This window comes from Sinohyriopsis cumingii, chromosome 9 (genome assembly GCF_028554795.1).
Source record: "Sinohyriopsis cumingii isolate HCF-2022 chromosome 9, ASM2855479v2, whole genome shotgun sequence".
In the NCBI taxonomy this organism is placed as follows: Eukaryota; Metazoa; Mollusca; class Bivalvia; order Unionida; family Unionidae; genus Sinohyriopsis; species Sinohyriopsis cumingii.
The window spans coordinates 31,244,330-31,270,043 of NC_142969.1; positions in this window are offsets into that span (position 1 = coordinate 31,244,330).

The following is a 25,714-nucleotide window of genomic DNA, read 5'->3' on the forward strand; positions in this document are numbered from 1 at the left end:
ATCGTTTCCTTCTCAGCTTCTACAAGCGCTGCAACAACATCTTCCCAGACTAGTTCCACATCAACAACGTCACCAACTAGTACAAGCGAAACGTTCCCGACAACTACTTCCTCTATAGCAACAAGTAGCAGCCCAACAAGCACGTCGACTCAGTCTACAGGCACTACAACACAGGAGACTAGCTCTTCAGCGGCAACAACGAGTACAATTGGGACTACAACTACAGGTACGCCAACAACGCTGTCGGAAAGTACAACGTCAGAGACAACAACGCCAACGATCTCATCTACATTGGAAACCTCAACAACTTCGGTTCCATCCACAACGTCTCCAAGTACAAGTACACCATTGACAACAAGCACGTCGGCGACATCTACTGCATCTAGTACTACTTCCATACCAAGCGAAACAACAACTAGTAGTAGCAGCACCACCTCATCGACTCCAGAGACTGCCTCTACCACAGCTACAACAGGTACATTGTCTTCTTGATATGCTTTTCTATTCTTCATTGAAATCGACCAACCCACATTTGCCCACATTGAACATGATTTAATGAAAATGATAGCACCATTCAAAGCTTTCCTTTGAAAACCTCTTTTTGGCATCTGTATGATAAGTATAGAGCTTAATGCGACTTCCCACAATGTCGGTAATTCTCCCTGAATAAGCCGTTCGAGCCCAGGCTAAAGATTTGAAAATAGAAATTACAAACACAGAGATTATTAACATGGCATCATAGGACATTGATGTCTAGATATCACACAAGGGGTCAACAATAAGGGCAGAAAGACTAAATATGCATACAATGTTAGTCCAATCGAATCGATCTGGAAAGGGGATCGCACATGTTGGTGACTGATGCGGACATATACAGACTTAATATTTTTATGGAATACATTCGTCACAAAGGTCATCGAAGATATTTCTTTTTAAAGTAGCTTGACTCATACTTACGACATATTGTTTGTATGAACAAGCAAGAGAAAAGCTTGTCTTTAATCTCTGTATTAATATAAACCTTTGGAAAAGTAAATATTTACTACGTTAGCTTTCATAAGCCATTTTCTTTGTTCTATCGAAACGGCACAATACTTGAATGGTAAGCATGATGAAAAGAATGTGACTTTAACTAGAGCGAATGGATAGTTAAAATTAAAAGAAATTTAATTTAAATCGCGCAATGCATGTATGAATGGAATCGATGTAAATTAGTAATATCAAGACCTGAGCTGTCATGTTCGACTTTGATAGAATGAACAAATCTCATCACTCGTTAGAACCTTACAATGTTTCAGAATTTTCACAGGAATTTAAGCTTTCATTGTATCATGGAGCTTACTGACATACATTGAGAAAATAGAAACGACTTTATATGTCTTATGAAGATTGAGATCACCAACATTTTCCATCTTAGGAGTGAATGGGTGTAGTGAGCACAGAAATGCATATCATTTATAGACAGTAATGAAATGGGCATTTTGAGATGCTTAAATATAAAATAAATTTGCCTAATTGAAAGTCATTCAAGATTCAGTGGTTGCAGAACACGTCATTGCAAATTGATCGTCTCTTTCACAGTTTCTACAAGTGCTGAAACAACTACTTCTCAGACTAGTTCCACATCAACAAGTTCACCAACAGCAACTAGCACAATCGAGACGTCTACAACATCGTTGCCGACAACAACGTCCTCTATAGCGACAAGAAGCAGTGCAACAAGCTTGTCGACTCAGTCTACAGGCACTTCCACACTGGAGACTAGCACTTCGACGGTAACAACGAGTACAATTGGGACTACAACTACTGGTACGCCAACAACGCTGTCGGAAAGTACAACGTCAGAGACAACAACGCCAACGACCTCATCAACATTGGAAACCTCAACAACTGCGGTTCCAACCACATCTTCTCCTTTAACGACATCTACTAGTCGAACAACCGTCTCTTCTCCAAGTACAAGTACAGGTACACCACAGACAACCAGCACGTCGGAGACGTCCACGACATCTAGTACTACTTTCATACCAAACGAAACAACAACTAGTAGCAGCGGCACGACCTCATCGACTCAAGACACTGCCACTACCACAGTTACAACAGGTATATTTTCTTCTTGAGATGCTTGTATATTCTTCATTGCACTCGACCTGCCCACCTTTGTCATTGTTCACATTGTACTTTATTTGATGAATAATTTAGCACTATTCTAAGCTGTAGGTTGAAACTCTTGTGTTCCTATCTGTTATTTTGGAAGAGAGTTGAATGCGACTTACATCGATCGCAATAATGCTTCTTACACAAGTCCCTTCGTCCTTCTACAATACAAACTAACGATCTGAAAATATTAAATTACAAACAGAAATTAGTAAAGTTGCATCCAAGGATAGTACCTGCCGACATATCACACGGAAATCGCCAGTTACGGCAGTATGGAATGACATTCAGACAATCTTTCTCCAACTGAGTCGATCTGACAAGGGGAACGCTGAAATTAGTGATCGATGTGGACATAGATAGAGCTTCATTTTCTTTGAAGGGTCTCGTCACAAAAGTCATCGGATGTATTTCGTGGTAATATATTTTGAGTCTAATTTGTGATCTATCGTTTGTAAGTTTGCAAATGAGACGCGCAAAAATGAATTCTTTCATTAATATAGATCTTTGGAAAGGTATGTTTGACCAAATTATCTTCATCAATGCAGGTCTTCTAATGTGAAGGGGACGAGAAAGAACACTCGTAGGAACAATAATAAGAATATGACACTAATTAGAGTGCATGGATGCTTTAAATAACAGGAAATATACTTTATCTCTTGATACGCATGTATGAACGAAGGACTGTAATTTAGGAATATCCAGATCTTAGCTGTGGAGTTCGGTTTAATTTCACGTTTCTGTGAGAGAGAACGAAAAAATCTTCTCCGTCGGAAAGTAATAAGGTTGTTACCATAGGGGCACAAGAATACAAGCTTTCAGTATAATCTTGAGACAATTATAGAAAGTTAGAAAATAGAAAATAATTAAAATGTGTATTGAAGATTAAGAACACCAAAATTTGTTAGCTTAGAAGTGAATAGGTGGAGTAGGGCATATAAATAGGCATCATTTAATCGACACTAATGAAATCGTCAAGGTGAGATACTAAATTCTTAAGCTAATTTTCCGAAATGAAAACCATTAAAGACGCAGATATGATGTTTGCTGAGGCAGTCATTCAAATATATCGTTTCCTTCTCAGCTTCTACAAGCGCTGCAACAACATCTTCCCAGACTAGTTCCACATCAACAACGTCACCAACTAGTACAAGCGAAACGTTCCCGACAACTACTTCCTCTATAGCAACAAGTAGCAGCCCAACAAGCACGTCGACTCAGTCTACAGGCACTACAACACAGGAGACTAGCTCTTCAGCGGCAACAACGAGTACAATTGGGACTACAACTACAGGTACGCCAACAACGCTGTCGGAAAGTACAACGTCAGAGACAACAACGCCAACGATCTCATCTACATTGGAAACCTCAACAACTTCGGTTCCATCCACAACGTCTCCAAGTACAAGTACACCATTGACAACAAGCACGTCGGCGACATCTACTGCATCTAGTACTACTTCCATACCAAGCGAAACAACAACTAGTAGTAGCAGCACCACCTCATCGACTCCAGAGACTGCCTCTACCACAGCTACAACAGGTACATTGTCTTCTTGATATGCTTTTCTATTCTTCATTGAAATCGACCAACCCACATTTGCCCACATTGAACATGATTTAATGAAAATGATAGCACCATTCAAAGCTTTCCTTTGAAAACCTCTTTTTGGCATCTGTATGATAAGTATAGAGCTTAATGCGACTTCCCACAATGTCGGTAATTCTCCCTGAATAAGCCGTTCGAGCACCAGGCTAAAGATTTGAAAATAGAAATTACAAACACAGAGATTATTAACATGGCATCATAGGACATTGATGTCTGGATATCACACAAGGGGTCAACAATAAGGGCAGAAAGACTAAATATGCATACAATGTTAGTCCAATCGAATCGATCTGGAAAGGGGATCGCACATGTTGGTGACTGATGCGGACATGTACAGACTTAATATTTTTATGGAATACATTCGTCACAAAAGTCATCGAAGATATTTCTTTTTAAAGTAGCTTGACTCATACTTACGACATATTGTTTGTATGAACAAGCAAGAGAAAAGCTTGTCTTTAATCGCTGTATTAATATAAACCTTTGGAAAAGTAAATATTTACTACGTTAGCTTTCATAAGCCATTTTCTTTGTTCTATCGAAACGGCACAATACTTGAATGGTAAGCATGATGAAAAGAATGTGACTTTAACTAGAGCGAATGGATAGTTAAAATTAAAAGAAATTTAATTTAAATCGCGCAATGCATGTATGAATGGAATCGATGTAAATTAGTAATATCAAGACCTGAGCTGTCATGTTCGACTTTGATAGAATGAACAAATCTCATCACTCGTTAGAACCTTACAATGTTTCAGAATTTTCACAGGAATTTAAGCTTTCATTGTATCATGGAGCTTACTGACATACATTGAGAAAATAGAAACGACTTTATATGTCTTATGAAGATTGAGATCACCAACATTTTCCATCGTAGGAGTGAATGGGTGTAGTGAGCACAGAAATGCATATCATTTATAGACAGTAATGAAATGGGCATTTTGAGATGCTTAAATATAAAATAAATTTGCCTAATTGAAAGTCATTCAAGATTCAGTGGTTGCAGAACACGTGATTGCAAATTGATCGTCTCTTTCACAGTTTCTTCAAGTGCTGAAACAACTACTTCTCAGACTAGTTCCACATCAACAAGTTCACCAACAGCAACTAGCACAATCGAGACGTCTACAACATCGTTGCCGACAACAACGTCCTCTATAGCGACAAGTAGCAGTGCAACAAGCTTGTCGACTCAGTCTACAGGCACTTCCACACTGGAGACTAGCACTTCGACGGTAACAACGAGTACAATTGGGACTACAACTACTGGTACGCCAACAACGCTGTCGGAAAGTACAACGTCAGAGACAACAACGCCAACGACCTCATCAACATTGGAAACCTCAACAACTGCGGTTCCAACCACATCTTCTCCTTTAACGACATCTACTAGTCGAACAACCGTCTCTTCTCCAAGTACAAGTACAGGTACACCACAGACAACCAGCACGTCGGAGACGTCCACGGCATCTAGTACTACTTTCATACCAAACGAAACAACAACTAGTAGCAGCGGCACGACCTCATCGACTCAAGAGACTGCCACTACCACAGTTACAACAGGTATATTTTCTTCTTGAGATGCTTGTATATTCTTCATTGCACTCGACCTGCCCACCTTTGTCATTGTTCACATTGTACTTTATTTGATGAATAATTTAGCACTATTCTAAGCTGTAGGTTGAAACTCTTGTGTTCCTATCTGTTATTTTGGAAGAGAGTTGAATGCGACTTACATCGATCGCAATAATGCTTCTTACACAAGTCCCTTCGTCCTTCTACAATACAAACTAACGATCTGAAAATATTAAATTACAAACAGAAATTAGTAAAGTTGCATCCAAGGATAGTACCTGCCGACATATCACACGGAAATCGCCAGTTACGGCAGTATGGAATGACATTCAGACAATCTTTCTCCAACTGAGTCGATCTGACAAGGGGAACGCTGAAATTAGTGATCGATGTGGACATAGATAGAGCTTCATTTTCTTTGAAGGGTCTCGTCACAAAAGTCATCGGATGTATTTCGTGGTAATATATTTTGAGTCTAATTTGTGATCTATCGTTTGTAAGTTTGCAAATGAGACGCGCAAAAATGAATTCTTTCATTAATATAGATCTTTGGAAAGGTATGTTTGACCAAATTATCTTCATCAATGCAGGTCTTCTAATGTGAAGGGGACGAGAAAGAACACTCGTAGGAACAATAATAAGAATATGACACTAATTAGAGTGCATGGATGCTTTAAATAACAGGAAATATACTTTATCTCTTGATACGCATGTATGAACGAAGGACTGTAATTTAGGAATATCCAGATCTTAGCTGTGGAGTTCGGTTTAATTTCACGTTTCTGTGAGAGAGAACGAAAAAATCTTCTCCGTCGGAAAGTAATAAGGTTGTTACCATAGGGGCACAAGAATACAAGCTTTCAGTATAATCTTGAGACAATTATAGACAGTTAGAAAATAGAAAATAATTAAAATGTGTATTGAAGATTAAGAACACCAAAATTTGTTAGCTTAGAAGTGAATAGGTGGAGTAGGGCATATAAATAGGCATCATTTAATAGACACTAATGAAATCGTCAAGGTGAGATACTAAATTCTTAAGCTAATTTTCCGAAATGAAAACCATTAAAGACGCAGATATGATGTTTGCTGAGGCAGTCATTCAAATATATCGTTTCCTTCTCAGCTTCTACAAGCGCTGCAACAACATCTTCCCAGACTAGTTCCACATCAACAACGTCACCAACTAGTACAAGCGAAACGTTCCCGACAACTACTTCCTCTATAGCAACAAATAGCAGCCCAACAAGCACGTCGACTCAGTCTACAGGCACTACAACACAGGAGACTAGCTCTTCAGCGGCAACAACGAGTACAATTGGGACTACAACTACAGGTACGCCAACAACGCTGTCGGAAAGTACAACGTCAGAGACAACAACGCCAACGATCTCATCTACATTGGAAACCTCAACAACTTCGGTTCCATCCACAACGTCTCCAAGTACAAGTACACCATTGACAACAAGCACGTCGGCGACATCTACTGCATCTAGTACTACTTCCATACCAAGCGAAACAACAACTAGTAGTAGCAGCACCACCTCATCGACTCCAGAGACTGCCTCTAAAACAGCTACAACAGGTACATTGTCTTCTTGATATGCTTTTCTATTCTTCATTGAAATCGACCAACCCACATTTGCCCACATTGAACATGATTTAATGAAAATGATAGCACCATTCAAAGCTTTCCTTTGAAAACCTCTTTTTGGCATCTGTATGATAAGTATAGAGCTTAATGCGACTTCCCACAATGTCGGTAATTCTCCCTGAATAAGCCGTTCGAGCACCAGGCTAAAGATTTGAAAATAGAAATTACAAACACAGAGATTATTAACATGGCATCATAGGACATTGATGTCTAGATATCACACAAGGGGTCAACAATAAGGGCAGAAAGACTAAATATGCATACAATGTTAGTCCAATCGAATCGATCTGGAAATGGGATCGCACATGTTGGTGACTGATGCGGACATGTACAGACTTAATATTTTTATGGAATACATTCGTCACAAAAGTCATCGAAGATATTTCTTTTTAAAGTAGCTTGACTCATACTTACGACATATTGTTTGTATGAACAAGCAAGAGAAAAGCTTGTCTTTAATCGCTGTATTAATATAAACCTTTGGAAAAGTAAATATTTACTACGTTAGCTTTCATAAGCCATTTTCTTTGTTCTATCGAAACGGCACAATACTTGAATGGTAAGCATGATGAAAAGAATGTGACTTTAACTAGAGCGAATGGATAGTTAAAATTAAAAGAAATTTAATTTAAATCGCGCAATGCATGTATGAATGGAATCGATGTAAATTAGTAATATCAAGACCTGAGCTGTCATGTTCGACTTTGATAGAATGAACAAATCTCATCACTCGTTAGAACCTTGCAATGTTTCAGAATTTTCACAGGAAATTAAGCTTTCATTGTATCATGGAGCTTACTGACATACATTGAGAAAATAGAAACGACTTTATATGTCTTATGAAGATTGAGATCACCAACATTTTCCATCGTAGGAGTGAATGGGTGTAGTGAGCACAGAAATGCATATGATTTATAGACAGTAATGAAATGGGCATTTTGAGATGCTTAAATATAAAATAAATTTGCCTAATTGAAAGTCATTCAAGATTCAGTGGTTGCAGAACACGTCATTGCAAATTGATCGTCTCTTTCACAGTTTCTACAAGTGCTGAAACAACTACTTCTCAGACTAGTTCCACATCAACAAGTTCACCAACAGCAACTAGCACAATCGAGACGTCTACAACATCGTTGCCGACAACAACGTCCTCTATAGCGACAAGTAGCAGTGCAACAAGCTTGTCGACTCAGTCTACAGGCACTTCCACACTGGAGACTAGCACTTCGACGGTAACAACGAGTACAATTGGGACTACAACTACTGGTACGCCAACAACGCTGTCGGAAAGTACAACGTCAGAGACAACAACGCCAACGACCTCATCAACATTGGAAACCTCAACAACTGCGGTTCCAACCACATCTTCTCCTTTAACGACATCTACTAGTCGAACAACCGTCTCTTCTCCAAGTACAAGTACAGGTACACCACAGACAACCAGCACGTCGGAGACGTCCACGGCATCTAGTACTACTTTCATACCAAACGAAACAACAACTAGTAGCAGCGGCACGACCTCATCGACTCAAGAGACTGCCACTACCACAGTTACAACAGGTATATTTTCTTCTTGAGATGCTTGTATATTCTTCATTGCACTCGACCTGCCCACCTTTGTCATTGTTCACATTGTACTTTATTTGATGAATAATTTAGCACTATTGTAAGCTGTAGGTTGAAACTCTTGTGTTCCTATCTGTTATTTTGGAAGAGAGTTGAATGCGACTTACATCGATCGCAATAATGCTTCTTACACAAGTCCCTTCGTCCTTCTACAATACAAACTAACGATCTGAAAATATTAAATTACAAACAGAAATTAGTAAAGTTGCATCCAAGGATAGTACCTGCCGACATATCACACGGAAATCGCCAGTTACGGCAGTATGGAATGACATTCAGACAATCTTTCTCCAACTGAGTCGATCTGACAAGGGGAACGCTGAAATTAGTGATCGATGTGGACATAGATAGAGCTTCATTTTCTTTGAAGGGTCTCGTCACAAAAGTCATCGGATGTATTTCGTGGTAATATATTTTGAGTCTAATTTGTGATCTATCGTTTGTAAGTTTGCAAATGAGACGCGCAAAAATGAATTCTTTCATTAATATAGATCTTTGGAAAGGTATGTTTGACCAAATTATCTTCATCAATGCAGGTCTTCTAATGTGAAGGGGACGAGAAAGAACACTCGTAGGAACAATAATAAGAATATGACACTAATTAGAGTGCATGGATGCTTTAAATAACAGGAAATATACTTTATCTCTTGATACGCATGTATGAACGAAGGACTGTAATTTAGGAATATCCAGATCTTAGCTGTGGAGTTCGGTTTAATTTCACGTTTCTGTGAGAGAGAACGAAAAAATCTTCTCCGTCGGAAAGTAATAAGGTTGTTACCATAGGGGCACAAGAATACAAGCTTTCAGTATAATCTTGAGACAATTATAGACAGTTAGAAAATAGAAAATAATTAAAATGTGTATTGAAAATTAAGAACACCAAAATTTGTTAGCTTAGAAGTGAATAGGTGGAGTAGGGCATATAAATAGGCATCATTTAATAGACACTAATGAAATCGTCAAGGTGAGATACTAAATTCTTAAGCTAATTTTCCGAAATGAAAACCATTAAAGACGCAGATATGATGTTTGCTGAGGCAGTCATTCAAATATATCGTTTCCTTCTCAGCTTCTACAAGCGCTGCAACAACATCTTCCCAGACTAGTTCCACATCAACAACGTCACCAACTAGTACAAGCGAAACGTTCCCGACAACTACTTCCTCTATAGCAACAAGTAGCAGCCCAACAAGCACGTCGACTCAGTCTACAGGCACTACAACACAGGAGACTAGCTCTTCAGCGGCAACAACGAGTACAATTGGGACTACAACTACAGGTACGCCAACAACGCTGTCGGAAAGTACAACGTCAGAGACAACAACGCCAACGATCTCATCTACATTGGAAACCTCAACAACTTCGGTTCCATCCACAACGTCTCCAAGTACAAGTACACCATTGACAACAAGCACGTCGGCGACATCTACTGCATCTAGTACTACTTCCATACCAAGCGAAACAACAACTAGTAGTAGCAGCACCACCTCATCGACTCCAGAGACTGCCTCTACCACAGCTACAACAGGTACATTGTCTTCTTGATATGCTTTTATATTCTTCATTGAAATCGACCAACCCACATTTGCCCACATTGAACATGATTTAATGAAAATGATAGCACCATTCAAAGCTTTCCTTTGAAAACCTCTTTTTGGCATCTGTATGATAAGTATAGAGCTTAATGCGACTTCCCACAATGTCGGTAATTCTCCCTGAATAAGCCGTTCGAGCACCAGGCTAAAGATTTGAAAATAGAAATTACAAACACAGAGATTATTAACATGGCATCATAGGACATTGATGTCTAGATATCACACAAGGGGTCAACAATAAGGGCAGAAAGACTAAATATGCATACAATGTTAGTCCAATCGAATCGATCTGGAAAGGGGATCGCACATGTTGGTGACTGATGCGGACATGTACAGACTTAATATTTTTATGGAATACATTCGTCACAAAAGTCATCGAAGATATTTCTTTTTAAAGTAGCTTGACTCATACTTACGACATATTGTTTGTATGAACAAGCAAGAGAAAAGCTTGTCTTTAATCGCTGTATTAATATAAACCTTTGGAAAAGTAAATATTTACTACGTTAGCTTTCATAAGCCATTTTCTTTGTTCTATCGAAACGGCACAATACTTGAATGGTAAGCATGATGAAAAGAATGTGACTTTAACTAGAGCGAATGGATAGTTAAAATTAAAAGAAATTTAATTTAAATCGCGCAATGCATGTATGAATGGAATCGATGTAAATTAGTAATATCAAGACCTGAGCTGTCATGTTCGACTTTGATAGAATGAACAAATCTCATCACTCGTTAGAACCTTACAATGTTTCAGAATTTTCACAGGAATTTAAGCTTTCATTGTATCATGGAGCTTACTGACATACATTGAGAAAATAGAAACGACTTTATATGTCTTATGAAGATTGAGATCACCAACATTTTCCATCGTAGGAGTGAATGGGTGTAGTGAGCACAGAAATGCATATCATTTATAGACAGTAATGAAATGGGCATTTTGAGATGCTTAAATATAAAATAAATTTGCCTAATTGAAAGTCATTCAAGATTCAGTGGTTGCAGAACACGTCATTGCAAATTGATCGTCTCTTTCACAGTTTCTACAAGTGCTGAAACAACTACTTCTCAGACTAGTTCCACATCAACAAGTTCACCAACAGCAACTAGCACAATCGAGACGTCTACAACATCGTTGCCGACAACAACGTCCTCTATAGCGACAAGTAGCAGTGCAACAAGCTTGTCGACTCAGTCTACAGGCACTTCCACACTGGAGACTAGCACTTCGACGGTAACAACGAGTACAATTGGGACTACAACTACTGGTACGCCAACAACGCTGTCGGAAAGTACAACGTCAGAGACAACAACGCCAACGACCTCATCAACATTGGAAACCTCAACAACTGCGGTTCCAACCACATCTTCTCCTTTAACGACATCTACTAGTCGAACAACCGTCTCTTCTCCAAGTACAAGTACAGGTACACCACAGACAACCAGCACGTCGGAGACGTCCACGGCATCTAGTACTACTTTCATACCAAACGAAACAACAACTAGTAGCAGCGGCACGACCTCATCGACTCAAGAGACTGCCACTACCACAGTTACAACAGGTATATTTTCTTCTTGAGATGCTTGTATATTCTTCATTGCACTCGACCTGCCCACCTTTGTCATTGTTCACATTGTACTTTATTTGATGAATAATTTAGCACTATTGTAAGCTGTAGGTTGAAACTCTTGTGTTCCTATCTGTTATTTTGGAAGAGAGTTGAATGCGACTTACATCGATCGCAATAATGTTTCTTACACAAGTCCCTTCGTCCTTCTACAATACAAACTAACGATCTGAAAATATTAAATTACAAACAGAAATTAGTAAAGTTGCATCCAAGGATAGTACCTGCCGACATATCACACGGAAATCGCCAGTTACGGCAGTATGGAATGACATTCAGACAATCTTTCTCCAACTGAGTCGATCTGACAAGGGGAACGCTGAAATTAGTGATCGATGTGGACATAGATAGAGCTTCATTTTCTTTGAAGGGTCTCGTCACAAAAGTCATCGGATGTATTTCGTGGTAATATATTTTGAGTCTAATTTGTGATCTATCGTTTGTAAGTTTGCAAATGAGACGCTCAAAAATGAATTCTTTCATTAATATAGATCTTTGGAAAAGTATGTTTGACCAAATTATCTTCATCAATGCAGGTCTTCTAATGTGAAGGGGACGAGAAAGAACACTCGTAGGAACAATAATAAGAATATGACACTAATTAGAGTGCATGGATGCTTTAAATAACAGGAAATATACTTTATCTCTTGATACGCATGTATGAACGAAGGACTGTAATTTAGGAATATCCAGATCTTAGCTGTGGAGTTCGGTTTAATTTCACGTTTCTGTGAGAGAGAACGAAAAAATCTTCTCCGTCGGAAAGTAATAAGGTTGTTACCATAGGGGCACAAGAATACAAGCTTTCAGTATAATCTTGAGACAATTATAGAAAGTTAGAAAATAGAAAATAATTAAAATGTGTATTGAAGATTAAGAACACCAAAATTTGTTAGCTTAGAAGTGAATAGGTGGAGTAGGGCATATAAATAGGCATCATTTAATAGACACTAATGAAATCGTCAAGGTGAGATACTAAATTCTTAAGCTAATTTTCCGAAATGAAAACCATTAAAGACGCAGATATGATGTTTGCTGAGGCAGTCATTCAAATATATCGTTTCCTTCTCAGCTTCTACAAGCGCTGCAACAACATCTTCCCAGACTAGTTCCACATCAACAACGTCACCAACTAGTACAAGCGAAACGTTCCCGACAACTACTTCCTCTATAGCAACAAGTAGCAGCCCAACAAGCACGTCGACTCAGTCTACAGGCACTACAACACAGGAGACTAGCTCTTCAGCGGCAACAACGAGTACAATTGGGACTACAACTACAGGTACGCCAACAACGCTGTCGGAAAGTACAACGTCAGAGACAACAACGCCAACGATCTCATCTACATTGGAAACCTCAACAACTTCGGTTCCATCCACAACGTCTCCAAGTACAAGTACACCATTGACAACAAGCACGTCGGCGACATCTACTGCATCTAGTACTACTTCCATACCAAGCGAAACAACAACTAGTAGTAGCAGCACCACCTCATCGACTCCAGAGACTGCCTCTACCACAGCTACAACAGGTACATTGTCTTCTTGATATGCTTTTATATTCTTCATTGAAATCGACCAACCCACATTTGCCCACATTGAACATGATTTAATGAAAATGATAGCACCATTCAAAGCTTTCCTTTGAAAACCTCTTTTTGGCATCTGTATGATAAGTATAGAGCTTAATGCGACTTCCCACAATGTCGGTAATTCTCCCTGAATAAGCCGTTCGAGCCCAGGCTAAAGATTTGAAAATAGAAATTACAAACACAGAGATTATTAACATGGCATCATAGGACATTGATGTCTAGATATCACACAAGGGGTCAACAATAAGGGCAGAAAGACTAAATATGCATACAATGTTAGTCCAATCGAATCGATCTGGAAAGGGGATCGCACATGTTGGTGACTGATGCGGACATATACAGACTTAATATTTTTATGGAATACATTCGTCACAAAAGTCATCGAAGATATTTCTTTTTAAAGTAGCTTGACTCATACTTACGACATATTGTTTGTATGAACAAACAAGAGAAAAGCTTGTCTTTAATCTATGTATTAATATAAACCTTTGGAAAAGTAAATATTTACTACGTTAGCTTTCATAAGCCATTTTCTTTGTTCTATCGAAACGGCACAATACTTGAATGGTAAGCATGATGAAAAGAATGTGACTTTAACTAGAGCGAATGGATAGTTAAAATTAAAAGAAATTTAATTTAAATCGCGCAATGCATGTATGAATGGAATCGATGTAAATTAGTAATATCAAGACCTGAGCTGTCATGTTCGACTTTGATAGAATGAACAAATCTCATCACTCGTTAGAACCTTACAATGTTTCAGAATTTTCACAGGAATTTAAGCTTTCATTGTATCATGGAGCTTACTGACATACTTTGAGAAAATAGAAACGACTTTATATGTCTTATGAAGATTGAGATCACCAACATTTTCCATCGTAGGAGTGAATGGGTGTAGTGAGCACAGAAATGCATATCATTTATAGACAGTAATGAAATGGGCATTTTGAGATGCTTAAATATAAAATAAATTTGCCTAATTGAAAGTCATTCAAGATTCAGTGGTTGCAGAACACGTCATTGCAAATTGATCGTCTCTTTCACAGTTTCTTCAAGTGCTGAAACAACTACTTCTCAGACTAGTTCCACATCAACAAGTTCACCAACAGCAACTAGCACAATCGAGACGTCTACAACATCGTTGCCGACAACAACGTCCTCTATAGCGACAAGTAGCAGTGCAACAAGCTTGTCGACTCAGTCTACAGGCACTTCCACACTGGAGACTAGCACTTCGACGGTAACAACGAGTACAATTGGGACTACAACTACTGGTACGCCAACAACGCTGTCGGAAAGTACAACGTCAGAGACAACAACGCCAACGACCTCATCAACATTGGAAACCTCAACAACTGCGGTTCCAACCACATCTTCTCCTTTAACGACATCTACTAGTCGAACAACCGTCTCTTCTCCAAGTACAAGTACAGGTACACCACAGACAACCAGCACGTCGGAGACGTCCACGGCATCTAGTACTACTTTCATACCAAACGAAACAACAACTAGTAGCAGCGGCACGACCTCATCGACTCAAGAGACTGCCACTACCACAGTTACAACAGGTATATTTTCTTCTTGAGATGCTTGTATATTCTTCATTGCACTCGACCTGCCCACCTTTGTCATTGTTCACATTGTACTTTATTTGATGAATAATTTAGCACTATTCTAAGCTGTAGGTTGAAACTCTTGTGTTCCTATCTGTTATTTTGGAAGAGAGTTGAATGCGACTTACATCGATCGCAATAATGCTTCTTACACAAGTCCCTTCGTCCTTCTACAATACAAACTAACGATCTGAAAATATTAAATTACAAACAGAAATTAGTAAAGTTGCATCCAAGGATAGTACCTGCCGACATATCACACGGAAATCGCCAGTTACGGCAGTATGGAATGACATTCAGACAATCTTTCTCCAACTGAGTCGATCTGACAAGGGGAACGCTGAAATTAGTGATCGATGTGGACATAGATAGAGCTTCATTTTCTTTGAAGGGTCTCGTCACAAAAGTCATCGGATGTATTTCGTGGTAATATATTTTGAGTCTAATTTGTGATCTATCGTTTGTAAGTTTGCAAATGAGACGCTCAAAAATGAATTCTTTCATTAATATAGATCTTTGGAAAAGTATGTTTGACCAAATTATCTTCATCAATGCAGGTCTTCTAATGTGAAGGGGACGAGAAAGAACACTCGTAGGAACAATAATAAGAATATGACACTAATTAGAGTGCATGGATGCTTTAAATAACAGGAAATATACTTTATCTCTTGATACGCATGTATGAACGAAGGACTGTAATTTAGGAATATCCAGATCTTAGCTGTGGAGTTCGGTTTAATTTCACGTTTCTGTGAGAGAGAACGAAAAAATCTTCTCCGTCGGAAAGTAATAAGGTTGTTACCATAGGGGCACAAGAATACAAGCTTTCAGTATAATCTTGAGACAATTATAGAAAGTTAGAAAATAGAAAATAATTAAAATGTGTATTGAAGATTAAGAACACCAAAATTTGTTAGCTTAGAAGTGAATAGGTGGAGTAGGGCATATAAATAGGCATCATTTAATAGACACTAATGAAATCGTCAAGGTGAGATACTAAATTCTTAAGCTAATTTTCCGAAATGAAACCATTAAAGACGCAGATATGATGTTTGCTGAGGCAGTCATTCAAATATATCGTTTCCTTCTCAGCTTCTACAAGCGCTGCAACAACATCTTCCCAGACTAGTTCCACATCAACAACGTCACCAACTAGTACAAGCGAAACGTTCCCGACAACTACTTCCTCTATAGCAACAAGTAGCAGCCCAACAAGCACGTCGACTCAGTCTACAGGCACTACAACACAGGAGACTAGCTCTTCAGCGGCAACAACGAGTACAATTGGGACTACAACTACAGGTACGCCAACAACGCTGTCGGAAAGTACAACGTCAGAGACAACAACGCCAACGATCTCATCTACATTGGAAACCTCAACAACTTCGGTTCCATCCACAACGTCTCCAAGTACAAGTACACCATTGACAACAAGCACGTCGGCGACATCTACTGCATCTAGTACTACTTCCATACCAAGCGAAACAACAACTAGTAGTAGCAGCACCACCTCATCGACTCCAGAGACTGCCTCTACCACAGCTACAACAGGTACATTGTCTTCTTGATATGCTTTTATATTCTTCATTGAAATCGACCAACCCACATTTGCCCACATTGAACATGATTTAATGAAAATGATAGCACCATTCAAAGCTTTCCTTTGAAAACCTCTTTTTGGCATCTGTATGATAAGTATAGAGCTTAATGCGACTTCCCACAATGTCGGTAATTCTCCCTGAATAAGCCGTTCGAGCCCAGGCTAAAGATTTGAAAATAGAAATTACAAACACAGAGATTATTAACATGGCATCATAGGACATTGATGTCTAGATATCACACAAGGGGTCAACAATAAGGGCAGAAAGACTAAATATGCATACAATGTTAGTCCAATCGAATCGATCTGGAAAGGGGATCGCACATGTTGGTGACTGATGCGGACATATACAGACTTAATATTTTTATGGAATACATTCGTCACAAAAGTCATCGAAGATATTTCTTTTTAAAGTAGCTTGACTCATACTTACGACATATTGTTTGTATGAACAAACAAGAGAAAAGCTTGTCTTTAATCTCTGTATTAATATAAACCTTTGGAAAAGTAAATATTTACTACGTTAGCTTTCATAAGCCATTTTCTTTGTTCTATCGAAACGGCACAATACTTGAATGGTAAGCATGATGAAAAGAATGTGACTTTAACTAGAGCGAATGGATAGTTAAAATTAAAAGAAATTTAACTTAAATCGCGCAATGCATGTATGAATGGAATCGATGTAAATTAGTAATATCAAGACCTGAGCTGTCATGTTCGACTTTGATAGAATGAACAAATCTCATCACTCGTTAGAACCTTACAATGTTTCAGAATTTTCACAGGAATTTAAGCTTTCATTGTATCATGGAGCTTACTGACATACTTTGAGAAAATAGAAACGACTTTATATGTCTTATGAAGATTGAGATCACCAACATTTTCCATCGTAGGAGTGAATGGGTGTAGTGAGCACAGAAATGCATATCATTTATAGACAGTAATGAAATGGGCATTTTGAGATGCTTAAATATAAAATAAATTTGCCTAATTGAAAGTCATTCAAGATTCAGTGGTTGCAGAACACGTCATTGCAAACTGATCGTCTCTTTCACAGTTTCTTCAAGTGCTGAAACAACTACTTCTCAGACTAGTTCCACATCAACAAGTTCACCAACAGCAACTAGCACAATCGAGACGTCTACAACATCGTTGCCGACAACAACGTCCTCTATAGCGACAAGTAGCAGTGCAACAAGCTTGTCGACTCAGTCTACAGGCACTTCCACACTGGAGACTAGCACTTCGACGGTAACAACGAGTACAATTGGGACTACAACTACTGGTACGCCAACAACGCTGTCGGAAAGTACAACGTCAGAGACAACAACGCCAACGACCTCATCAACATTGGAAACCTCAACAACTGCGGTTCCAACCACATCTTCTCCTTTAACGACATCTACTAGTCGAACAACTGTCTCTTCTCCAAGTACAAGTACAGGTACACCACAGACAACCAGCACGTCGGAGACGTCCACGGCATCTAGTACTACTTTCATACCAAACGAAACAACAACTAGTAGCAGCGGCACGACCTCATCGACTCAAGAGACTGCCACTACCACAGTTACAACAGGTATATTTTCTTCTTGAGATGCTTGTATATTCTTCATTGCACTCGACCTGCCCACCTTTGTCATTGTTCACATTGTACTTTATTTGATGAATAATTTAGCACTATTCTAAGCTGTAGGTTGAAACTCTTGTGTTCCTATCTGTTATTTTGGAAGAGAGTTGAATGCGACTTACATCGATCGCAATAATGCTTCTTACACAAGTCCCTTCGTCCTTCTACAATACAAACTAACGATCTGAAAATATTAAATTACAAACAGAAATTAGTAAAGTTGCATCCAAGGATAGTACCTGCCGACATATCACACGGAAATCGCCAGTTACGGCAGTATGGAATGACATTCAGACAATCTTTCTCCAACTGAGTCGATCTGACAAGGGGAACGCTGAAATTAGTGATCGATGTGGACATAGATAGAGCTTCATTTTCTTTGAAGGGTCTCGTCACAAAAGTCATCGGATGTATTTCGTGGTAATATATTTTGAGTCTAATTTGTGATCTATCGTTTGTAAGTTTGCAAATGAGACGCGCAAAAATGAATTCTTTCATTAATATAGATCTTTGGAAAAGTATGTTTGACCAAATTATCTTCATCAATGCAGGTCTTCTAATGTGAAGGGGACGAGAAAGAACACTCGTAGGAACAATAATAAGAATATGACACTAATTAGAGTGCATGGATGCTTTAAATAACAGGAAATATACTTTATCTCTTGATACGCATGTATGAACGAAGGACTGTAATTTAGGAATATCCAGATCTTAGCTGTGGAGTTCGGTTTAATTTCACGTTTCTGTGAGAGAGAACGAAAAAATCTTCTCCGTCGGAAAGTAATAAGGTTGTTACCATAGGGGCACAAGAATACAAGCTTTCAGTATAATCTTGAGACAATTATAGAAAGTTAGAAAATAGAAAATAATTAAAATGTGTATTGAAGATTAAGAACACCAAAATTTGTTAGCTTAGAAGTGAATAGGTGGAGTAGGGCATATAAATAGGCATCATTTAATAGACACTAATGAAATCGTCAAGGTGAGATACTAAATTCTTAAGCTAATTTTCCGAAATGAAACCATTAAAGACGCAGATATGATGTTTGCTGAGGCAGTCATTCAAATATATCGTTTCCTTCTCAGCTTCTACAAGCGCTGCAACAACATCTTCCCAGACTAGTTCCACATCAACAACGTCACCAACTAGTACAAGCGAAACGTTCCCGACAACTACTTCCTCTATAGCAACAAGTAGCAGCCCAACAAGCACGTCGACTCAGTCTACAGGCACTACAACACAGGAGACTAGCTCTTCAGCGGCAACAACGAGTACAATTGGGACTACAACTACAGGTACGCCAACAACGCTGTCGGAAAGTACAACGTCAGAGACAACAACGCCAACGATCTCATCTACATTGGAAACCTCAACAACTTCGGTTCCATCCACAACGTCTCCAAGTACAAGTACACCATTGACAACAAGCACGTCGGCGACATCTACTGCATCTAGTACTACTTCCATACCAAGCGAAACAACAACTAGTAGTAGCAGCACCACCTCATCGACTCCAGAGACTGCCTCTACCACAGCTACAACAGGTACATTGTCTTCTTGATATGCTTTTATATTCTTCATTGAAATCGACCAACCCACATTTGCCCACATTGAACATGATTTAATGAAAATGATAGCACCATTCAAAGCTTTCCTTTGAAAACCTCTTTTTGGCATCTGTATGATAAGTATAGAGCTTAATGCGACTTCCCACAATGTCGGTAATTCTCCCTGAATAAGCCGTTCGAGCACCAGGCTAAAGATTTGAAAATAGAAATTACAAACACAGAGATTATTAACATGGCATCATAGGACATTGATGTCTAGATATCACACAAGGGGTCAACAATAAGGGCAGAAAGACTAAATATGCATACAATGTTAGTCCAATCGAATCGATCTGGAAAGGGGATCGCACATGTTGATGACTGATGCGGACATATACAGACTTAATATTTTTATGGAATACATTCGTCACAAAAGTCATCGAAGATATTTCTTTTTAAAGTAGCTTGACTCATACTTACGACATATTGTTTGTATGATCAAGCAAGAGAAAAGCTTGTCTTTAATCTCTGTATTAATATAAACCTTTGGAAAAGTAAATATTTACTACGTTAGCTTTCATAAGCCATTTTCTTTGTTCTATCGAAACGGCACAATACTTGAATGGTAAGCATGATGAAAAGAATGTGACTTTAACTAGAGCGAATGGATAGTTAAAATTAAAAGAAATTTAATTTAAATCGCGCAATGCATGTATGAATGGAATCGATGTAAATTAGTAATATCAAGACCTGAGCTGTCATGTTCGACTTTGATAGAATGAACAAATCTCATCACTCGTTAGAACCTTACAATGTTTCAGAATTTTCACAGGAATTTAAGCTTTCATTGTATCATGGAGCTTACTGACATACATTGAGAAAATAGAAACGACTTTATATGTCTTATGAAGATTGAGATCACCAACATTTTCCATCGTAGGAGTGAATGGGTGTAGTGAGCACAGAAATGCATATCATTTATAGACAGTAATGAAATGGGCATTTTGAGATGCTTAAATATAAAATAAATTTGCCTAATTGAAAGTCATTCAAGATTCAGTGGTTGCAGAACACGTCATTGCAAATTGATCGTCTCTTTCACAGTTTCTTCAAGTGCTGAAACAACTACTTCTCAGACTAGTTCCACATCAACAAGTTCACCAACAGCAACTAGCACAATCGAGACGTCTACAACATCGTTGCCGACAACAACGTCCTCTATAGCGACAAGTAGCAGTGCAACAAGCTTGTCGACTCAGTCTACAGGCACTTCCACACTGGAGACTAGCACTTCGACGGTAACAACGAGTACAATTGGGACTACAACTACTGGTACGCCAACAACGCTGTCGGAAAGTACAACGTCAGAGACAACAACGCCAACGACCTCATCAACATTGGAAACCTCAACAACTGCGGTTCCAACCACATCTTCTCCTTTAACGACATCTACTAGTCGAACAACCGTCTCTTCTCCAAGTACAAGTACAGGTACACCACAGACAACCAGCACGTCGGAGACGTCCACGGCATCTAGTACTACTTTCATACCAAACGAAACAACAACTAGTAGCAGCGGCACGACCTCATCGACTCAAGACACTGCCACTACCACAGTTACAACAGGTATATTTTCTTCTTGAGATGCTTGTATATTCTTCATTGCACTCGACCTGCCCACCTTTGTCATTGTTCACATTGTACTTTATTTGATGAATAATTTAGCACTATTCTAAGCTGTAGGTTGAAACTCTTGTGTTCCTATCTGTTATTTTGGAAGAGAGTTGAATGCGACTTACATCGATCGCAATAATGCTTCTTACACAAGTCCCTTCGTCCTTCTACAATTCAAACTAACGATCTGAAAATATTAAATTACAAACAGAAATTAGTAAAGTTGCATCCAAGGATAGTACCTGCCGACATATCACACGGAAATCGCCAGTTACGGCAGTATGGAATGACATTCAGACAATCTTTCTCCAACTGAGTCGATCTGACAAGGGGAACGCTGAAATTAGTGATCGATGTGGACATAGATAGAGCTTCATTTTCTTTGAAGGGTCTCGTCACAAAAGTCATCGGATGTATTTCGTGGTAATATATTTTGAGTCTAATTTGTGATCTATCGTTTGTAAGTTTGCAAATGAGACGCGCAAAAATGAATTCTTTCATTAATATAGATCTTTGGAAAAGTATGTTTGACCAAATTATCTTCATCAATGCAGGTCTTCTAATGTGAAGGGGACGAGAAAGAACACTCGTAGGAACAATAATAAGAATATGACACTAATTAGAGTGCATGGATGCTTTAAATAACAGGAAATATACTTTATCTCTTGATACGCATGTATGAACGAAGGACTGTAATTTAGGAATATCCAGATCTTAGCTGTGGAGTTCGGTTTAATTTCACGTTTCTGTGAGAGAGAACGAAAAAATCTTCTCCGTCGGAAAGTAATAAGGTTGTTACCATAGGGGCACAAGAATACAAGCTTTCAGTATAATCTTGAGACAATTATAGAAAGTTAGAAAATAGAAAATAATTAAAATGTGTATTGAAGATTAAGAACACCAAAATTTGTTAGCTTAGAAGTGAGTAGGTGGAGTAGGGTATATAAATAGGCATCATTTAATAGACACTAATGAAATCGTCAAGGTGAGATACTAAATTCTTAAGCTAATTTTCCGAAATGAAAACCATTAAAGACGCAGATATGATGTTTGCTGAGGCAGTCATTCAAATATATCGTTTCCTTCTCAGCTTCTACAAGCGCTGCATCAACATCTTCCCAGACTAGTTCCACATCAACAACGTCACCAACTAGTACAAGCGAAACGTTCCCGACAACTACTTCCTCTATAGCAACAAGTAGCAGCCCAACAAGCACGTCGACTCAGTCTACAGGCACTACAACACAGGAGACTAGCTCTTCAGCGGCAACAACGAGTACAATTGGGACTACAACTACAGGTACGCCAACAACGCTGTCGGAAAGTACAACGTCAGAGACAACAACGCCAACGATCTCATCTACATTGGAAACCTCAACAACTTCGGTTCCATCCACAACGTCTCCAAGTACAAGTACACCATTGACAACAAGCACGTCGGCGACATCTACTGCATCTAGTACTACTTCCATACCAAGCGAAACAACAACTAGTAGTAGCAGCACCACCTCATCGACTCCAGAGACTGCCTCTACCACAGCTACAACAGGTACATTGTCTTCTTGATATGCTTTTATATTCTTCATTGAAATCGACCAACCCACATTTGCCCACATTGAACATGATTTAATGAAAATGATAGCACCATTCAAAGCTTTCCTTTGAAAACCTCTTTTTGGCATCTGTATGATAAGTATAGAGCTTAATGCGACTTCCCACAATGTCGGTAATTCTCCCTGAATAAGCCGTTCGAGCACCAGGCTAAAGATTTGAAAATAGAAATTACAAACACAGAGATTATTAACATGGCATCATAGGACATTGATGTCTAGATATCACACAAGGGGTCAACAATAAGGGCAGAAAGACTAAATATGCATACAATGTTAGTCCAATCGAATCGATCTGGAAAGGGGATCGCACATGTTGGTGACTGATGCGGACATATACAGACTTAATATTTTTATGGAATACATTCGTCACAAAAGTCATCGAAGATATTTCTTTTTAAAGTAGCTTGACTCATACTTACGACATATTGTTTGTATGATCAAGCAAGAGAAAAGCTTGTCTTTAATCTCTGTATTAATATAAACCTTTGGAAAAGTAAATATTTACTACGTTAGCTTTCATAAGCCATTTTCTTTGTTCTATCGAAACGGCACAATACTTGAATGGTAAGCATGATGAAAAGAATGTGACTTTAACTAGAGCGAATGGATAGTTAAAATTAAAAGAAATTTAATTTAAATCGCGCAATGCATGTATGAATGGAATCGATGTAAATTAGTAATATCAAGACCTGAGCTGTCATGTTCGACTTTGATAGAATGAACAAATCTCATCACTCGTTAGAACCTTACAATGTTTCAGAATTTTCACAGGAATTTAAGCTTTCATTGTATCATGGAGCTTACTGACATACATTGAGAAAATAGAAACGACTTTATATGTCTTATGAAGATTGAGATCACCAACATTTTCCATCGTAGGAGTGAATGGGTGTAGTGAGCACAGAAATGCATATCATTTATAGACAGTAATGAAATGGGCATTTTGAGATGCTTAAATATAAAATAAATTTGCCTAATTGAAAGTCATTCAAGATTCAGTGGTTGCAGAACACGTGATTGCAAATTGATCGTCTCTTTCACAGTTTCTTCAAGTGCTGAAACAACTACTTCTCAGACTAGTTCCACATCAACAAGTTCACCAACAGCAACTAGCACAATCGAGACGTCTACAACATCGTTGCCGACAACAACGTCCTCTATAGCGACAAGTAGCAGTGCAACAAGCTTGTCGACTCAGTCTACAGGCACTTCCACACTGGAGACTAGCACTTCGACGGTAACAACGAGTACAATTGGGACTACAACTACTGGTACGCCAACAACGCTGTCGGAAAGTACAACGTCAGAGACAACAACGCCAACGACCTCATCAACATTGGAAACCTCAACAACTGCGGTTCCAACCACATCTTCTCCTTTAACGACATCTACTAGTCGAACAACCGTCTCTTCTCCAAGTACAAGTACAGGTACACCACAGACAACCAGCACGTCGGAGACGTCCACGGCATCTAGTACTACTTTCATACCAAACGAAACAACAACTAGTAGCAGCGGCACGACCTCATCGACTCAAGACACTGCCACTACCACAGTTACAACAGGTATATTTTCTTCTTGAGATGCTTGTATATTCTTCATTGCACTCGACCTGCCCACCTTTGTCATTGTTCACATTGTACTTTATTTGATGAATAATTTAGCACTATTCTAAGCTGTAGGTTGAAACTCTTGTGTTCCTATCTGTTATTTTGGAAGAGAGTTGAATGCGACTTACATCGATCGCAATAATGCTTCTTACACAAGTCCCTTCGTCCTTCTACAATTCAAACTAACGATCTGAAAATATTAAATTACAAACAGAAATTAGTAAAGTTGCATCCAAGGATAGTACCTGCCGACATATCACACGGAAATCGCCAGTTACGGCAGTATGGAATGACATTCAGACAATCTTTCTCCAACTGAGTCGATCTGACAAGGGGAACGCTGAAATTAGTGATCGATGTGGACATAGATAGAGCTTCATTTTCTTTGAAGGGTCTCGTCACAAAAGTCATCGGATGTATTTCGTGGTAATATATTTTGAGTCTAATTTGTGATCTATCGTTTGTAAGTTTGCAAATGAGACGCGCAAAAATGAATTCTTTCATTAATATAGATCTTTGGAAAAGTATGTTTGACCAAATTATCTTCATCAATGCAGGTCTTCTAATGTGAAGGGGACGAGAAAGAACACTCGTAGGAACAATAATAAGAATATGACACTAATTAGAGTGCATGGATGCTTTAAATAACAGGAAATATACTTTATCTCTTGATACGCATGTATGAACGAAGGACTGTAATTTAGGAATATCCAGATCTTAGCTGTGGAGTTCGGTTTAATTTCACGTTTCTGTGAGAGAGAACGAAAAAATCTTCTCCGTCGGAAAGTAATAAGGTTGTTACCATAGGGGCACAAGAATACAAGCTTTCAGTATAATCTTGAGACAAGTATATGCCTTACCCATAGAAAGTTAGAAAATAGAAAATAATTAAAATGTGTATTGAAGATTAAGAACACCAAAATTTGTTAGCTTAGAAGTGAATAGGTGGAGTAGGGCATATAAATAGGCATCATTTAATAGACACTAA